Source organism: Stomoxys calcitrans, chromosome 1 (assembly GCF_963082655.1).
Source record: "Stomoxys calcitrans chromosome 1, idStoCalc2.1, whole genome shotgun sequence".
NCBI lineage: Eukaryota > Metazoa > Arthropoda > Insecta > Diptera > Muscidae > Stomoxys > Stomoxys calcitrans.
Window position 1 is genome coordinate 142,945,510 of NC_081552.1, and position 13,328 is coordinate 142,958,837.

The window sequence follows — 13,328 nt, forward strand, 5'->3', positions numbered from 1 at the left end:
TAGTGCACTTGGTGAGAAAAAAAATTGTACTCAGCTGTTTACGGTACACTACCTGGTAATTGTGCCACTGAAAAAACACGTTTTTCAAATCGAATTTTTTGTACAAAAAAGTTTTCCTACCAAATTTCTATTGTTGCAAAAACATTCAACGGTGAAAAACGAATATACCAGTCTTTAGCCGAAACGATTCTTCAGTAATTTACTTGGTAAGTATATGTTGGGAAAACCTACCAAAATGTATGCCAAACTACTGACCTAGCAACCTACCAAAAATGACAACACTGCATACACCTTTGTTTTCAACAATACAATAATAATGGCCGCGCAATATGATTTACTGTGTAAACTCCGCTTTATTAGCTTCTACTTCTACTACATATTGGGTTGCCCAAAAAGTAATTGCGAATTTTTCATATAGTCGGCGTTGACAAATTTTTTCACAGCTTGTGACTCAGTAATTGCATTCTTTCTTTTGTCAGTTATCAGCTGTTACTTTTAGCTTGCTTTAGAAAAAAAATGTAAAAAAAATATATTTGATTAAAGTTCAATCTAAGTTTTATTAAAAATGCATTTACTTTCTGTAAAAAAATTCGCAATTACTTTTTGGACAACCCAATACTTCCTTATGTTTTTATGCTACGAATATATTAGAACAACAATTTTCGGGAAGCTGGAAAAGAAAACTTTCTATTTACGTCATCGCGGGACTGTTAAAAGCCGGAAAATGTAAAACCCTTTTAGGAATTAAAAAAATTTCTTATGAACTTATCTAAATGTTGCATGTGGCGGTACTACTCTGTTATGTGGGTCCTGACGGCATTCATTCCTTATGCAAAGAAAATTTGGAAACTGGCTGAAATACGGAAATGTGCTTGTAATTTACTGCACAAAAACAAAGGATAAGCTTTGAACTCCCTTCAAACTAAGAACAAGTTTTTGACAGCCAAACAGAATGCGCATGGCTGTTCAAGGGAATTCGGTGTTTTGAACTTTTATTGAGAACAATGGCAAAAGCAAAAGCTTTTACAAAACAAAACTCTTAACATCTGTGAGAGCGGGGAAACAAAAAGCTCTAAGTGCTGTCAATGCTTAGTTATGCAGGCATCTATTGCCATCAAATGAGTTCGTGTGTGGAAACTTTCAAACACTTTCCGAATTCTCCAAGCAACACACGTTCTCAAAAGGAAAACTTACTCAACAGAATTTTCGTTCCGTATCGCATTTGACTTTTTTTGTTGTTTGGATATTTGTTTGTGTTTTGTATTTTTGCTGCTGTCACTGGTATGGTTTGCTGTTTTGTTGTTGTCCATGGCTTTTTGGCGTGCGTGTGTGTCCGTTTGGAAAGAGTGAGCTAGTGTGTGAGTGCCTTAGTGCGGTGTGATTGGGCAACTTCGAAATCAGCAACAACAGAAAAATTCTTGTATACGGTTTTCAACGGTCACAACGAACTGCACGCAGTGAATCAAAAGCGGAAACAAGTGAAAATCGAAAATAAAGAAATCAAAGCAAGAAAAATTGTGTGAAAATAATGAAATAGTCCCAAAGATAAGCCTCTTAAATGATCTGTAAATGAAAGGGCTAAGGTTGTAGTGTAATTTATCGAGAAAGTGTCCACCATCAGCACAGTTAGAGTACGAGACGGAGGAGGATACCACTTTACTGGTGAGTAAGTGGAAAAAAGGAATTTTCTTTGTTTACACAAGATTCGAAGTGAAAATTTTCAAAAGATGCTCCTTGGTGGCTATGGATTTTGGTCCTTAGACTGAAATGAACGATTTTACCCTCGTTTCCTCTTCTGACATTTAAGACATTTCCATGCAACATAATTCATCTACAATGGGCAGTGATGTTTTGCCAAAAAATTAAAAAGAAACAAAATATTTTTACATACAATGGACATAAAACACATACGCACCTAAGTACCACTCATTTGCACATACATGCATACATTTGTATTTATAACCAAGAGACAGTGTATGATAGATAGATAGATAGTACGTGCATGTGTAATCAAAATTATAATATTTTCAATAGGTACATACTCGTACATCACAAAGAAAAACTGAGAAAAGTGTTACACTTCGGATGGATGGACGGACGAGTGGATGGATGCCTACGAGAGTAAAGGCATTGCGAACATCATTATCGTCACAGTGTGTTCTAGTGTGCGTGCGTGTGCCTCTAAAGTGAGTAAAAGTGTGGCAAATAAGTGTGTCAGTAGATACAAAACATTGATGACGACGGTGATTACGACCACAACGAGCAGGAAATGAAAATAAAAACAGTAACGGTGAACTAAGAAATAAGGATAAAAACAACAGACACAGTTAGAAGAAGGTTTAGGACAAAAGAAAGCAACGAATAGAAAATAATCGCTCAATGAGTTTACTATTATGTGCAAAGTATCCGTCATTAAGAAGCAATTCCACAGTTGCACAGAGGCAGACTTTAACAAAAGAAAATAAAAGTGGGATCCACACAACCGCCGTACCCCATTTGAGTTATACATTTTACATATGTATGTACTTTGTTAGTATGCGGGTCCTTTGCAAATGAGTCCAACGAGACAATATGTGAGAGATTTCTACAGTACCATTAATTGTAAAGAATTCGGGCGGAGCCGACTATATAATGCCCTACATCTATCCTATAAGTACAATTTGGGAGCTATATCTTATTCTTAAACTATTTTGTTGGACCTCAGGGTAGGTTCTCAGATGGGTTATAAAACAATCCGCATGAAATTTTCAGCAAATATTTTCCAACTGTAATAACTACAGATCTGTTCGTGCAAATGGGGCGATGCGTATATGTATATGGAAGCGTTATATTAATCTAAACCCATTTTTATGAAATTTAACAATAATGTCAACAGTTGTATGTATTTATGCCAATTCTCGTGACAATCGGCTGACAAATGACAAAATTAATGCAACTTATTCACAATCGGACGACCATATTACTTCTCTTTTCATTGGCTATGACAGAACATTTGTTCCCCTTGTCGAACGTAGAATAGCGTTCTGCGCTAATTTTATAATCTCTGACACCAAGTTTCGAAGTGTCTCCACCACCACCACTTGATCTTTCCATCGGGCTTCTTTTCTTCCCGGTTTGCGTGTACCATCGTGTTTGCCTTCTTTGCTACTTTTTCTTCATCCATTCTGACAACATGATCTAGTCAACGCAACCGTTGTATTTTCGTACGTGTTACTATGCTATCGTCGTCATACAATTGGTGATTCATACGACGCCTATATTCTCCAATAACGCAGACTGGTCCATCTATTTTACAAATAATCTTTCTCTCAAAGACTACATCTGCTTTCAGATTACGCTGGTATAGTGTAATCTTCGTCTGTCGAGAGGTGGCCTTGTTTCTAAACTGCTACTTAATCCAGAGTAGCATCTGTTTACCAGTATTAATCTTACCTTTATTTCAAAACTGGTGTCATTCGTTTCAGTTATGGCGGTGCCGAGATAAATAAAGTTACTGACTATCCCAAAGTTGTAATTCCCTACTTTTGGGAATTGAAACCACCAATTTCGTCTTATCTCCATTTACTGCCAGTCCCATTTTCACTGACTCTCATTCGATTCTTTCAAAGGCTGCAGTTACTACTTCCGGTGACCGACCTATGATATAGATGTCGTTGGTATAGGCGAGTAGCATTTGCTGTCTTGTGAGTAGTGTCATGCAGGATATTAAAAAGATCACACGATAAGTTGTCTCCCTGACTGAAACCTCGTTTGGTATTGAATGGTTCGGAGAAATTCTTTCCTTTTCTTACTGAGGAACGTGTTTCAGCAAGTGTCATCCTGCAGAGTCTTATTAATTTTGCAGGGATACCAAACTCAGCCATGACTTGAAATACCTTTGAACGTATAGGGATATCGAAAGTGGCTGTATAGTCAACAATGAGAAGGTAGGTGTTGATTTGTCCTTCTCAGGTCTTTTCCAGGATTTGGCGCAGTGTGAATATCTGGTCCAGGGTGGACTTACCAGGTCTAAAGCCGCATTGATAGGGGCCAATTATCTCATTGACTTTAGACTTTAATCTTTCACACAGTACGTTCGAAAGTATCTTGTATGCGATGGGTTGACACCTGTAGTTGACACATTCTGTCTTGTCTCCTTTCTTGTGTACAGGACATAGTATGGTGAGGTCGGCTCCTGCTGGTCATGGGCACAAATAAGGCTGATGTTGAAGAATTTGGCTTTTAGGCGGATTGTGGCTAGCCTCTCATCCACCGGAGTAAAGCTTGAGGCAAAGTGTTTCAGTCTCTGACCAACCACAAATCCACAGCCAAATTCATGTCTCGTGTTAAGGCAGCTATAGTATAGATCGTCACCGTTTGGTGTTGTTGTGACGCCATTCCCACTTCCTGTATGGTATCTGTATCTGTATCTGTCGAGAGTCATATGAAAATCCTTCCTGCTAAATTTCGAGAGAATTGGTTAAAATTTAATGAACATATGTATATATGGGAGCAATATCTTCATCTGAACCGATTTCGACCAAACTTCATAGAAATTATGGCAGTCGTTGCGGAAATAGTTTTTTTTTTTTAAAATTTAAGAGAGATTGGTCAATTAATGCGTTTGCAGTGACTCTATGAGTGAAAAAATGGCGATCTATTTATGTGATCTATATCTGAATCTGAACCGATTTCTATAAAATTCACCAGTAATATTGAGAGTCATAAGAAAATCCTTACTGCCGAATTTCGAGAGACTCGGTTAACAAATGACTACATTATTGCAATATAAGTCCAAATCGGACGAACATATATGTATATGGGAGTTATATCCAAATCAAAACTGATTTTATTCCAATTTCAATAGGCTTCGTCTCTTGGCTTGAAAAAATGCCTTTGTCAAATTGAAAGATGATCGGATGAAAATTGTGACCTGGACTTAGTTTACAAACTAACATGGACAGACAGACGGACATAGCTAAATCTAATCAGAAAGTGATTCTGAGTAGATGGGTATACTTATTAATGGGTCTAGCTCTCTTCCCTCTGGGTGTTACAAACAAATACACTAAGATAGCGTAGCTGCCAGCGTAGCACATTTCACCATATCAGTTGAGAAGATCGATTGGTAAATGCGCTGGCAAAGGTTTGTGAAAAGTGAAAATCGAGCGATTTATATTAGAGTGTCCCAAGAAATAAAAAGTATTTTTTTTTTGAAACGCATACCCTCCATATTTTCCTATCGATCCCAAAAAAAAAAACGAAATATTATGGCGATCGGTTAACGATAACCCGTGATGCCACGACGTCCAAAGTTGGTTGTAGTGCTTTCTAAGGAATCCAGTTGAGTTAGTTAGGTCCTTGCAAGAAATTGGTAAACTAAGTATACATTTATATGGAATATATTTCAAAACCACAAATTGTACTTTGTACCACTTCCATGGCTGTGATAAAATTGAAGTTCAACTTCAAAATTCGTTTTTTTTATAACTAGGTAAGAGATCGCATTGGTTATTCAATCATCACAAAAATTTGCATATATCCAAACTTTTGGAGCCCAAAGACGAACGCTCACAATTATGGCAGAAATCGATTCAAATTTAGATATAGCTCCCATATATATATAATTAGCCCGATTTACACTTATTAGGGCGTAGTTACTACAATTTTCATAGAATTTGATTGAAATTTAGTATGTAATGTTGTATTACTTATCACATAGTTCCCATTATGTTTTTCCACCCACGGTAACTACAGTCCAATAATTCAACTTCAGCTACTATCTTAATACGGGAGCTATATCTTAATCTCAACCGACATTGATGGAATTTGGCAGACTTTCAGATGAGTAATAAAACACTTCATACCAATTTTCGTGCGAATCGGTTAAAAATTGGGGCAAGACAAAAAGTTGTTCAAGTTTTTTGCCTGTTAGGGCGAGAACATTCAATTTTAGAATTTTTGTTTGTTTCCCTTTCGAGACAAGCTCAATGATCGGAGATGCAAAAGGAAAAGGGAAGCCACCGATAGCAACACACACCAACCAAAATGGGACGCGTTTCGTCTTTGGTTAGAAGACTTTTCAACCATATTAGGTGTGATGGCTTCAAGGGCCGTGCGTTGGAATGTTGTATTTGAATCTCATTAATAGCGAAAACGCATCTATGATAAAAAAAGTACAACTAATGCATGTATTTTTGTGTAATGACAGACATTCTATCTGTAACAAATTACACTTCTTCCGTACTACACATGATTTTGTCCATCTGTTGGAAGTTGTATTGATGGCTTCGAACGCTAAGACGCTAAACGGCAATGACTCTCGCTGTTGCTCCGCGGGCCGAGGTTCGAATCCTGGCCGGGCTCTGCCGAGATCATTAAATTTTACAATTTTTGTTTGTTTCTCTTTCGAGACGAGCTCAATGATCGGAGATGCAAAAAAAAGTTTAGCTCAAAAAATATGAGTGCGTCAAACAAAAAAACAAAAATTAATTTTTGCATAAAAATATTTTGTTTTATTCAGATGTTTGTACGCAAGATTAATTATTAATCAATTCCCTACACTTTACGTAATTAAAGTTACAATAATTTCCAATATTGCAATGAATCAATTTTCCCACAAATTTGGTGTTCAAAAAAATAGGAGTATTTGTATATAAATCAAAAATTTTTAAGCAAATGGCACACATATTGAAAATTATTAAGGTTAGGTTGAATTATTAATCCGCCCCATGCCACTATGGATATACACCTAAGCGAGTTATCGGTTTGTTGTGTGCTCTAAAAAAAGTATCCTCGAAAAAGAAAGCCTGAGTTAGAAATTACGTGCTACTTACAAAATCCTTAGTTGTTTTCCATGCCACTCCCCTACGTTGGTTCATGTCTGGTATAGGGTCCCCACCTAAGTGCTGGTATCTGTTAGACGCGAAAGCTGGGAAATGACTAAGGAAATGCTCCAACGTCTCATCATCTTCCCCGCATGCCCTGCACATGCTATCACTTGCGGCACCGATTTGACATAAGTGAGCTCGTAGTCCTATGTGTCCCGTTATGACACCAAAAGCTATACTGGCCTCCTTCTTACTTCCTTTCAGTAATAGGCTCGTCCTCTTACGATCCGGATCTCCCCTTAGAATTTTCGGCGTCCTACCGACTGTTTCGTTGGTCTGCAGTATTGCATGCACATTCGTCGGCAGTCCTCTGGCCTTCACCGCCAAATCATCTGCCTTTTTATTCCCTCTTACTCCCTTATGGCTAGGCACCCAAACGATGCGGATTTTGTCATCCTCAGAGAAGGCGGCAATCTCCTTCTTACTCTGCAAGACTGTTCGTGACCTTACCGTTCTGGTTGTTATTGCCCTTATGACAATTTTACCGATGTTCACACTCGACGTTCTCACTTTAGCACTGCACCACTTCACGCATTCCGTAATTGCCCGGATCTCCGCCTGCAGGGCGGTATTATAGTCAGGCAGTATAAAACATATCTCAGTCCCTGGGTTCTCAATGTAGATTCCCAGGCCCATTTGTCCTCTAGTTTTGTTCCATCCGTGTAACATGATCTTCCAGATGATAGTACTAGGGTTACGTCAGTCCAAGACTGTGCCGCTGGCAGCAGTGCTTTGCACTCGACCTCAAGTTTCATCTCAGGTATCCGATCAGTAACCTCTCCTCCTTCCTTCCAGGTTTTCTATCGTCGCCTCGATGGTATATTAATAATTATTTAATAAAAACTTTAAATTTTGTATTCTCTGCCCAAATACCTTTCACTTGAGACCCACATTGTCACGATGGGTTCACTTTTAGATTTTTGGGGTAATGGGAGGGTTCGCCCCCTTCCAATAGGCTATTATTGTCGCTTCCATTGCCACAGGCATTGTTTTTGGTATTTTTAGTATCTATCGTCATTTGTCTTGAATCACTGCATATCATAGAAGGAGAATCCTCTCTGTAATGCATAGTCCGGTCCGCTACAAACGGGAGCGAATTTCTGGAAAGTCTAGTATTTTTGACACACATCCGTATATCAGGAACACCTAACCGAATATCAGATGGACACACACACCATGAATGTAACGATAGAATAGCGCTACGCAACCCACGACGATGTTCAAATGAGACAATAGGGTTGGATACCCTACTGTTTTCTATGTTTGTATCTTAATACCCAGAACATCAAGAGCTTCTGATGGCTAGACATTTATAACGTGAATGATAGAGATGATTGTAATGGATCGGCGAATCGTTTGTGTGACAGCACAAAGCACTGAGCAAAACCATGGCTGAGTGTATCGTCGACAATTTGCCTCTTGTCCGCGATCTCTCGAAGACTAATGAGTATGAGCGATAGAGATTTCTGTTATCTGCAATTAGTTAATCGGACTCGATGTCGTACCCAACAGATCTTTGATGAAAATAAGAATGCTGAAGGAGAAAGGACAGAGCCCTGCGATCTCAGAGAAAAATCAATATAATTCGAAGGAAGTCATTACCGACACAGTGATGTCAGGAATGTGACAAAATAAATCAATATACACCCTTATTCCCGTTGTCGAAGGCGAAACTCGACAGCAGTTGTAGTCGAAGGCGAACTTTTAACGATTCTAGATAAAATTTCCGTGGAATACATATACTTCCCATGGACCACCAAGGAGTAATTTCAGTTTGAAAATGAAAAAGAGACCCAACGGACCTTCTCACCCGCCAGAGGAAAATTTTATCGAAATTTTGTCTTTAGAAAATTTTTATTCTTTAGAAAAAATCTCATATAAATTTGTCATTAGAGAAAATTTTATCGAATTTTATATAAAAAAAAAAATTTAATTAAAATTTTTTCTTAAAAATTCTTCATTAAAATTGTGGTGTATGTATTTGGAAAACAGAAATAATTAAAATTTTATGTTTGGAAAAAATTTCATTGAATTTTGTATCACAGGATAATAATGCCTATTTAAGAATATTGAAAACTTGCACATGTTTTTAAATAAGCTCAGTTTTCGAATAGCTTGAAAGCCCAGTTCAGGAAAACGTAGGCCCATTAATCACCTTAGAAAGGTGATATCTATGCAAAATTTCATGCATTCGATCCGTCGGTATTGTGATTTCGTCTACCTGTTGAATGAACGGACGAATATGGCTAGATTGACTTCGATTAAGAATACTATAGTTGTAGTTCCCGACTTTCACCATCTTCTTTAACTGATCGGTTGTACACTTACTCTCTTTCGATTCTTTCAAAGGCTGCAGTTACTACTTCCGGTGACCGACCTATGATATCGATTTCGTCGATATAGGCGAGTAGCATCTGTTCTCTTGTGAGTAGTGTGCCATATCTATTCACATCTGCATCTCGTATCAAAAGCGACTTTTTAGTCAACAAAAAGATGGTGGGATTTGGCTCAGTGCGAATATCTGGTCCAGGGTGGATTTACCAGGTCTAAAGCCGCATTGATAGGGCCCAATTATCTCATTGACTTTAGGTTTTAATCTTTCACACAGTACGCTCGAGAGTATCTTGTATGCGATGGGGAGGAGACTTATTCCTCTGTAGTTGACACATTCCGTCGTGTCTTCTTTCTTGTGGACGGGACATAGTATGCTGAGGTTCCAATCATCGGGTATGTGCTCTTCTAGCCAGATCTCGCAGATAAACTGATGCATATGCCTTATCAGCATGTCGCCTCTGGTCTTAAATAGTTCAGCGGGTAACCCGTCGGCTCCTGCTGCCATGTTGTTCTTCGGTCGGGTCGCAGGTTCTGCGGTATCATCTTTGCTGCCATCGTTGGACACTAGCAGTTGGATAAAATGTTCTTTCCATATCCTCAGCACACTATCTGTGTCAGTTAACAGATTTCCTTTTTGTCTCTGTAGGAGGATGTGCCTGCACCAAAACCATTGGCTTGATGTTTAATTCTTTGTTAGAATTTCCGAACTTCGTTCTGACTCCTGTACATCTCAATTCGCTCACACTCACGTCTTTCCATTTCCTTTTTCTTTCTGCGGAATAGACATTTCTCCTCTCTCATTTTCTCCCGATACCTCTCCATTATCTGGCATTGCTACTGATTGCAGGGTTGCTCTAGTAATATTTCGACACTCTTGGTTGTACCATGGGTTCTTTGTGGAGGCTTCCTGTATGCAAGTACGGATTTCGTGGCATTTTACATGGAGTGGGCAATGGATTGCCACTGTGCCGTTATATCATCGGGACAAGGAGTGCTTTCGTCAGTCGAGTGGATTATGCCGTTGCCATATGTTGTGCTTGCTGCTTTTCAATGTCCAGCTTCCGTGCAGTGTCAGATAGTACGTTTCTCGCAGCACTAAGACGGGAGCAAACCTTTGCTCCAACAAGGGAACGATCCGAATCGATGTTTGTCCCTGGTATCAATCGCACATCTAACATGCTAGTTGAATGTCTTCCATCTATCACAACATGATCTATTAGGCTTTATAATTTTTTCCCAAAGGGGGAAGCGGGTTTCTCGTGTTTGATCGGATGACTGCCAAGTAATCGTGAGAATCCTTCGATGTTGCAATCTGGTGCTGCTAACTACCATGTTCTTTGCCGCGTCGAAGTCTATTAGTCTGAATCCATTATCGGAAGTTTCTTCGAACGATTTTAATATCATGGGCGGTACAGCGGTCATATTCTCTTTCTAGGCGCTCGTAAAAAATATCCTTGGTTTGTTCGTCATTGTCTTCTGTCGGGGCATGGGTGCAAAAAAGGCTGATGTTGAAGAATTTGACCTTTATGCGCATTGTGGCTAGCGTCTCATCCACCGGAGTAGACCTGGAGACAAGGAGTTTTATTCTCTGATTAACCACAAATTCTCAGCCAAAGGGCGTCCCCACTCGGAGATGTTGGGGAGCCCTTCCCGAGCAATCGCACTTCCTGTATGGCAGTAGCCGTTGAGTGGAGCGCTGGTGGCATCAGATCGCAGCATGTTGTCCTCCCCTACTGAGTGCCTTGGCACCTATATTCGAGAGTAATGCTTCAAGTGCACAACTAGTCGTCAGACAAATTAATGAGGAAGAGACGTATAAACCAGAGGGATGCACAGTTCATCCCCAGCCTTTAAGTAAAAGTGGTGTTTCCGACTCGGATTCAGGCAGCGACAGTGCAATGAAACAGTCATCACAACCGAATCGAAAGGTGAGGGCAGCGGAATGACGGCAAAGGTGAGCTATGGCTTTGCTAAGCTCACAAGCAGACCGGGAAAGCGATCCGGTGCACGACGAAGGAGACAGAGGAGATGTACCGGCAGCGCAATCGGGCGAAAATGCAGGCTGATGGAAGGAATAGAACTGACATTCCAAGCACTTCTACGGAAAGTTGGAAGACTTCATGGAGGACTGTGACTTCCAAAAGAATGCCACAGCTATCACATTAGGAGAAGATTGATACCATCAAAAAGCTCGTTGGAGGTAGCCACACTCCCTTGGGTGCAAAGCTTGATCTTGTGAGAAAGATGGACATCCCACAGCTCACAAAGGCGAAGGACTTCGTTATGGATGTGGGCGGTGAAATCACGGCGGAACATATGATGGAAGTCTTATACGAGCACAACCAAGAGTTGGATGTGGAGAAATTGAATGTTTTCTGCAGGGAGGAGAAGAAGGAAAGAACTCTCCTTGTAGCGGGCATTGATCAAGTCTCCTTGACCAGTTTGGCTAAGACTAAATCCATGGCGTACTACTGGGCCATGGCCGTCTTTTTCAATATTGGGACGACAGGGATCGGGAAATATTCTCATATTGAGCCATCAAGCGGTACAGTGGCGGGACACTCAATAACGCCTAACGGACTGGGGGCCGACGACGAGATTATCACCGACTCTCCCAATAGTGGGAAGATAGGATAAGTAAAGATCCCAATACTAAAACGTCAGGCAGTGCAATGCGAGAGACACAGCCTAATGAACAGGGGCCCAACGACGGAGCCATCAACGAATTCCTCGGAATTAGGAAGACTAGGATGGATAAAGATCCTAATGCTGAAACATCAGGCAGTGCAGTGACAGAGAACTCAATGCCGCCTAACGCACAGGGATCCAACGAGAGACCATAACCTACTCCCAAGAAACCCAATTACTCAAGATTTGGAGGACTACTATAGGCAAAGATCCTAACATTGGAACATCAGGCACATGGACCCGATGATGGAACCATTACCTACTTTCTCAGGATTCGGAAGACTGGGATAGGCAAAGATCCTAATATAAAATCATAAGGCAGTTCCACCCCATCCAGGACTGGTCCCTGAACCCACCAAGTTTAGTCCTTCTCGTGAACAGCACCTGCTCAGTCTTTCTGGGGTTAACATCCAACCCCTTAGCCATTGCCAATCTAGACAGCATCATATATGCACCCCAAGATAACATAAGAATATCAGCCACCCACCAAGATAACGCCATCCTGCTGCTCTGCTCTTCCAAACACTTGAAAATGCCATTGAAAACCAAGAGAAACAGGAGATATAGCCCCTCCTTGTTGTGTTTTTCTAGTCACAGTCTTCTTATTTGAGGCCTAAATACCCTGCTTTTCAATATCATTTAAGCCCAGTTCATTTCGAGAGAAGAAATTCTCTTGTCCACTCGAGATTCATGAATCATTATAGAAAGCCGCCTGATGCCCAGCTTATTCCTGATGACAAACCTTTAGATTTTCAATACTTTCGTGGGAATTTTTCGACTTGCGTTTGGGGTGAGTCTGCATGTCATTTATGTTATTGTATCTTGGAGATGGCAACGCATTAAGCCGATGGCAATTGTTCACAAATTCATTTTTTTTATTAATTGTCATTTAAAACTAAATAAACATCTTGTTCTGATTGGTTAAATAAATATTTACCGAACATTTGAAATGTCACTGCGAATCAAATTTTATTGGCTTTGCTTACAAAATGTCGACATATCAAGTTCCCAAAACAGATGCTTTGTTGTAGCAATTCGCCGATGCGTCCACCTTATAAATACGCCTTGGTTTGATATGTTGGAGCTGAACGATACACTGTTGCAATAAAAACAAAATTTCGGGTGTTTTGTTTATCGTAAATACGTCCTAAACCGAAATCTTTATTGCTTTCATACATCAGGCAGCCATATCCACAACTTGATAAGGCTGCCTGATGTATAGACGGATCTTTAATTTTTGATAGCTATTCCAGTTGTTATTCCATTTGTAACACCTCGAAATATTGAACTGCGACCCCATAAAGTATATATATTCTTGATCGTCTGGACATTTCCAGTCGATCTAGCCATGTTCGTCCGTCCTGTGCCAAGGTTGAAATCGGTCTTTTACCTGATATAGCTCCTATTTAAACCGATCTCTCGATTTCACGTCTTGAT

The 13,328-nt window shown here is 39.9% G+C and overlaps 1 protein-coding gene across 4 annotated transcripts in view; it reads left to right on the top strand.

The window, feature by feature from the left end:
• The first annotated feature begins 1,122 nt into the window (after positions 1-1,122).
• LOC106092869 (uncharacterized) overlaps positions 1,123-13,328 on the top strand; it is a 146,263-nt gene continuing 134,057 nt past the window's right edge. For 2 of the 4 annotated variants that reach the window (XM_059360717.1, XM_059360699.1), the window contains exon 1: positions 1,123-1,662. The gene's annotated coding sequence lies outside the window, so the exon portion shown is untranslated. Of the gene's footprint in view, positions 1,667-2,111; positions 2,187-13,328 lie in introns of those variants that run through there. The other 2 variants (XM_059360703.1, XM_059360721.1) reach the window with 2 other exon arrangements.